This window comes from Rhipicephalus microplus, unplaced genomic scaffold (genome assembly GCF_043290135.1).
Source record: "Rhipicephalus microplus isolate Deutch F79 unplaced genomic scaffold, USDA_Rmic scaffold_363, whole genome shotgun sequence".
Classification (NCBI taxonomy): domain Eukaryota; kingdom Metazoa; phylum Arthropoda; class Arachnida; order Ixodida; family Ixodidae; genus Rhipicephalus; species Rhipicephalus microplus.
The window spans coordinates 6,209-12,500 of NW_027464930.1; the positions used below are offsets into that span (position 1 = coordinate 6,209).

Consider the following 6,292-nt stretch of genomic DNA (forward strand, 5'->3'; position numbering starts at 1 on the left):
CGCGCACGATATCGGTGTCTTTCGACGTGCCCGCCGGCCACCGCCGCACGAGTACGGCAAACCGCGTATGCCGGGGCGGGGTTGGCGACGCCGACGCAAAAGTGGGAACCGCCACTAGGATGTTCGCCGTTTTTGGCAGAGTGAGTGCTGGCACTCCGGCGAAGCGAAAGAGCGCGAATGCGCCCACGAAAGTGGCGTGTTTGGACGTGCTTGACGACGACCACCGCAGGAAAACGAAAAACCACGTCAGCCGGGGCGAGCGACCCATGGCGGTCTGGGTGCTTATCGCTGCTATTATAGGGGCACCCCGGCAGACGCAAAAAAAAAAAAAAAATTTTTTTCGACATTCTTTTTTGCTCGTCGACCTCGGGTGACCCAGGTCGCAGTGGGAGCCGCGCACGAAAGCGGCGTCGCGAGACGGCTTCGCGGTCGCTAGTCGCACGAGCTCGGCAACCGCGTCTGCCGGGGCGGAGTTCGGGACGCCGACGGCTAAGTGGGAACCGCCGCTCGGATGTTCGCCGTTTGTGGCCGAGTGAGTGCTGGCACTCCGGCGAAGCCAAACGGGGCCGATTCCGGCACGATATCGGCGTCTTTCTACGTGCTCGCCGGCGACCGTCGCACGAGTACGGCAAAGTGCGTCTGCCGGGGCGGGGTTTGCGACGCGTACGCAATAGTGAGAACCGTCGCTCGGATGTTCGTCGTCTTTCGCCGAGCCAGTGCTGGCAATCCGGCGAAGCCGAACGGAGCCGATTCGGGCACGATATCGGCGTCTTTCCACGTGCTCGCCGGCGACCGTCGCACGAGTACGGTAAACCGCGTCAGCCGGGGCGGAGTTCGGGACGCCGATGCGAAAGTGGGAAGCGCCGCTCGGATCTTCGCCGTTTTTGGAGGAGTCAGTGGCGGCACTCCGGTGAAGCCAAGGTGCGCCAATTCGCGCACGATATCGGCGTCTTTCGACGTGCCCGCCGGCCACCGTCGCACGAGTACGGCAAACCTCGTCTGCCGGGGCGGGGTTTGCGACGCCGACGCAAAAGTGGGAACCGCCGCTCGGATGTTCGCCGTTTTTGGCAGAGTGAGTGCTGGCACTCCGGCGAAGCGAAAGAGCGCGAATGCGCCCACGAAAGTGGCGTGTTTGGACGTGCTTGACGACGACCACCGCAGGAAAACGAAAAACCACGTCAGCCGGGGCGAGCGACCCATGGCGGTCTGGGTGCTTATCGCTGCTATTATAGGGGCACCCCGGCAGACGCAAAAAAAAAAAAAATTTTTTTCGACATTCTTTTTTGCTCGTCGACCTCGGGTGACCCAGGTCGCAGTGGGAGCCGCGCACGAAAGCGGCGTCGCGAGACGGCTTCGCGGTCGCTAGTCGCACGAGCTCGGCAACCGCGTCTGCCGGGGCGGAGTTCGGGACGCCGACGGCTAAGTGGGAACCGCCGCTCGGATGTTCGCCGTTTGTGGCCGAGTGAGTGCTGGCACTCCGGCGAAGCCAAACGGGGCCGATTCCGGCACGATATCGGCGTCTTTCTACGTGCTCGCCGGCGACCGTCGCACGAGTACGGCAAAGTGCGTCTGCCGGGGCGGGGTTTGCGACGCGTACGCAATAGTGAGAACCGTCGCTCGGATGTTCGTCGTCTTTCGCCGAGCCAGTGCTGGCACTCCGGCGAAGCCGAACGGAGCCGATTCGGGCACGATATCGGCGTCTTTCCACGTGCTCGCCGGCGACCGTCGCACGAGTACGGTAAACCGCGTCAGCCGGGGCGGAGTTCGGGACGCCGATGCGAAAGTGGGAAGCGCCGCTCGGATCTTCGCCGTTTTTGGAGGAGTCAGTGGCGGCACTCCGGTGAAGCCAAGGTGCGCCAATTCGCGCACGATATCGGCGTCTTTCGACGTGCCCGCCGGCCACCGTCGCACGAGTACGGCAAACCTCGTCTGCCGGGGCGGGGTTTGCGACGCCGACGCAAAAGTGGGAACCGCCGCTCGGATGTTCGCCGTTTTTGGCAGAGTGAGTGCTGGCACTCCGGCGAAGCGAAAGAGCGTGAATGCGCCCACGAAAGTAGCGTATTTGGACGTGCTTGACGGCGACCGCCGCAGGAGTACGAAAAACCACGTCAGCCGGGGCGAGCGACCCACGGCGGTCTGGGTGCTTATCGCTGCTATTATAGGGGCACCCCGGCAGACGCAGAAAGAAAAAAAAAAATGGGGACATGGCGTGCGTCACCGTGCGGCTTCGCAGCGTTGCCGAAGTCGCCGAGCCCTTCGACTGAGCCGAACGGCGGACAGGGAACGTTGGTCGGCCGTTCTAACCTGTCGGTGCCACGCCGAGACGTCGTTAAGGAAAACCGCGTCGTGGGCCTCTACGACGCCGTCGAGTCGTTGTACGTTTGGTGTCCAGCGTGTCGGCGGCGAGTAGCGGACACGTCGTTCACGACTTCGGTCTTTCGCAGTCGACGCGAACTTGCGGAGAGTCGTGGTGCCTCACGTTTTCGGCAGAAACCGCGGCGGAATTTTCCCGTGCGTGCGCGCACGACCTCGGTGCTGTGCCGTCAGCGTAGTGTTGCACAAACTCGTGGCCTACCCAAGGTGCGGTACGTTTGCGGCCGTATCCTCGGTGGGAATTTCGTGAGTAGGGTCGCAAATTCTACGACCTCGGCGGGTTTGAGAGCGACGTAGACTTGTGGCACGCTCAACATGCCACACGTTTCGGGGCACACCCGCGGTGAAATTTTCTCGAGTACGCTCGTATTAGGGCCCAAGGAGGTCTGGGTACTTATCGCTGCTATTATGTGGGGGTTCTCGTGAGCGGCGTACGCGAAAGCGACCGGGTGTCTGATATGCGGCGGGCTTCGGCCTCGTCAAGCGTGTCCTCGGGTCTGCTCCAGGGGAATCCACGGCAGTCGTCTGCAGCCTCATCCGCTTGATGCGTTAGGGGCTGGTTGTCGGACGGTGCCGTTTTACCACGATATCGAGGTGTGTTCCGTGTCGTCCTCGGGCGATTCAGATGCGAAAGCGCCGAAGACGCGGGCGTGACCCGTCGTCTGGCGGCTTTGCAGTCTCGGCTCCGTTGCTAGTTCCGGCCGGTCCACCGACAGTGCAGCGGGCTTGGGCAACCCGCACGGCGCGACCGAGTCGATGCAACGAAAAAGAGCGAGCATGAACGTGCTTCTTGCCGCACGGCTCCCACTCGTCTTTCGGGAAGGTTGTGCCGTAGCGAGCTCGAACGCCGTCATCTCGGAGTGCAAAATAAGCGTGTTGGGGCGCCTGAAGGTGGCCTCCGCCGCACACAGACTGCGTCCGGCCCGCCGAGGGCGAGGACGGACGCGCAGTCGAACGATTACCTGGTTGATCCTGCCAGTAATCATATGCTTGTCTCAAAGATTAAGCCATGCATGTCTAAGTACATGCCGAAATAAGGCGAAACCGCGAATGGCTCATTAAATCAGTTATGGTTCCTTAGATCGTTTCTTCCTACTTGGATAACTGTGGCAATTCTAGAGCTAATACATGCAGTGAGCCTGGAGCCCTTTGGGTAACGGGTGCTTTTATTAGACCAAGATCGATCGGGTTTCGGCCCGTATTGTGTGGTGACTCTGGATAACTTTGTGCTGATCGCATGGCCACGAGCCGGCGACGTTTCTTTCAAGTGTCTGCCTTATCAACTTTCGATGGTAGGTTACTTGCTTACCATGGTTGTTACGGGTAACGGAGAATCAGGGTTCGATTCCGGAGAGGGAGCCTGAGAAACGGCTACCACATCCAAGGAAGGCAGCAGGCGCGCAAATTACCCACTCCCGGCACGGGGAGGTAGTGACGAAAAATAACAATACGGGACTCTTTTGAGGCCCCGTAATTGAAATGAGTACACTCTAAATCCTTTAACGAGGATCAATTGGAGGGCAAGTCTGGTGCCAGCAGCCGCGGTAATTCCAGCTCCAATAGCGTATACTAAAGCTGCTGCGGTTAAAAAGCTCGTAGTTGGATCTCAGTTCCAGACGAGTAGTGCATCTACCCGATGCGACGGCTCGGACTGAACATCATGCCGGTTCTTTCTTGGTGCACTTCATTGTGTGCCTCGAGATGGCCGGTGCTTTTACTTTGAAAAAATTAGAGTGCTCAACGCAGGCGAGTCGCCTGAATAAACTTGCATGGAATAATAGAACAAGACCTCGTTTCTGTTCTGTTGGTTTTTGGAATACGAGGTAATGATTAAGAGGGACGGACGGGGGCATTCGTATTGCGGCGCTAGAGGTGAAATTCTTGGACCGTCGCAAGACGAACTACTGCGAAAGCATTTGCCAAGAATGTTTTCATTGATCAAGAACGAAAGTCAGAGGTTCGAAGGCGATCAGATACCGCCCTAGTTCTGACCATAAACGATGCCAACCAGCGATCCGCCTGAGTTACTCAAATGACTCGGCGGGCAGCTTCCGGGAAACCAAAGTATTTGGGTTCCGGGGGAAGTATGGTTGCAAAGCTGAAACTTAAAGGAATTGACGGAAGGGCACCACCAGGAGTGGAGCCTGCGGCTTAATTTGACTCAACACGGGAAAACTTACCCGGCCCGGACACTGGGAGGATTGACAGATTGAGAGCTCTTTCTTGATTCGGTGGATGGTGGTGCATGGCCGTTCTTAGTTGGTGGAGCGATTTGTCTGGTTAATTCCGATAACGAACGAGACTCTAGCCTATTAAATAGGTGCGGGGTTCCCAGCACCTTACAACCTTCTTAGAGGGACAAGCGGCTCCTAGCCGCACGAAACAGAGCAATAACAGGTCTGTGATGCCCTTAGATGTCCGGGGCCGCACGCGCGCTACACTGAAGGAAGCAGCGTGTCTTTATCCCTGTCTGAAAAGACTGGGTAACCCGTGGAACTTCTTTCGTGATTGGGATAGGGGCTTGCAATTGTTCCCCTTGAACGAGGAATTCCCAGTAAGCGCGAGTCATAAGCTCGCGTTGATTACGTCCCTGCCCTTTGTACACACCGCCCGTCGCTACTACCGATTGAATGATTTAGTGAGGTCTTCGGACCGATGTCCGGCGCGGCCTTTCGGTTGCGCCGGTCTGTTGGAAAGATGACCAAACTTGATCATTTAGAGGAAGTAAAAGTCGTAACAAGGTTTCCGTAGGTGAACCTGCGGAAGGATCATTAACGGATTGTGAAGGGTGAGCGCCTCAGCTGCGTCTGCGCCCGACACTTTCTGCCGCTGACCCCGTTTGGACGCGGGGTCGGCTTTTCCCCACGGGGCTGCCTGAATGTGGAGCGGCACCCCGTGACAAATTGTTGCGCCCAGCGGACGCCAACACCGCGACCTTGGACGGTCGGCCAGGTGGCGGACGCGGGTACAAACGGCGCAACGCACTCATAGGTCGGCTTTCGACCCGCCACTGCACCGTGGCTCGAAGCGCTCGAAATGCGCGACCCGACCGCTGCGGGACCGCCTAGTACTGTAAACAGGAGCGGCGGAGCGCGAACGGCGAGTCGTGGTTACGTCGGTAGAAGGCGAGGCTGCGCGTTCCCGAAACGCCAGCCGAGTGCCCTCCCGACCGTTCGAGCGTGCAAGAACGAGACCCGACAATCGCGCGGCGACTGCCAAGTACGAGAGGAACGGCACAAGCGTCGGCGGTCGGTCAAGGAACTGGCGATGTGACGGGTCCGCTGTGCACCAGTGCATACCGTCCCGCCGTCCGCGGCAAGCGCCTCCGCGTCCTCGGGTGACGGAGGCTGCCGGTCGGTTCTTGCAGGCGAGGGATCTCGCTGGCACCGGTTCGCGTTGACGCGCGGCCGGTCATGGCACGGCGATGCGACGGCCGAGGTGCGCAGTACTCGATGGAGGAACCGCACGCTCCGATGACCGTCCCGCCCTCCGCGGCGTATGCGTACCGACCGTAATGGTTGCAGCAGCGCCGGCCGGCTTTTGAATTCGCCACACGAAACACGGTGCGAGATCGCGGTTAGGGGAGCGTCGACGTTGCCAGGCGTTTTGCTTGCTGCCGAGGGAAAGGCGGCACGGCCACGTCGCGCTCGTCGCGATTAGCGGGTCTGCGCGCTTTGGGAAGGTGCCGCAACGACTTGCCGAAAGAGGAAGCACGGAAGAACGAGGGACTTGGACGTCCCGACAATTGAACGCACTTGCGGCCAGGCCCTTGCTGGCTTCGTTCTTCCGCCTCGAGTAGGCTCGTACGCGGCTCCGGCGCCGAAAGTGGTCCTTGGCACCGACTTCGGTGGACGTGGGAAGTGCCGCGCAAGTACGGCGCGCCTGGCTCCACCTGTTGGCTAAAGTAGGCAGCCGGATC

The 6,292-nt window shown here is 59.6% G+C and overlaps 1 non-coding gene across 1 annotated transcript; it reads left to right on the forward strand.

Annotated features, from left to right (window-relative positions):
• The first annotated feature begins 3,332 nt into the window (after positions 1 to 3,332).
• Positions 3,333 to 5,147, forward strand: LOC142794028 (small subunit ribosomal RNA). The gene has a single exon (XR_012892013.1). It is a non-coding gene; the product is annotated as a small subunit ribosomal RNA (ribosomal RNA).
• Positions 5,148 to 6,292: the final 1,145 nt, after the last annotated feature.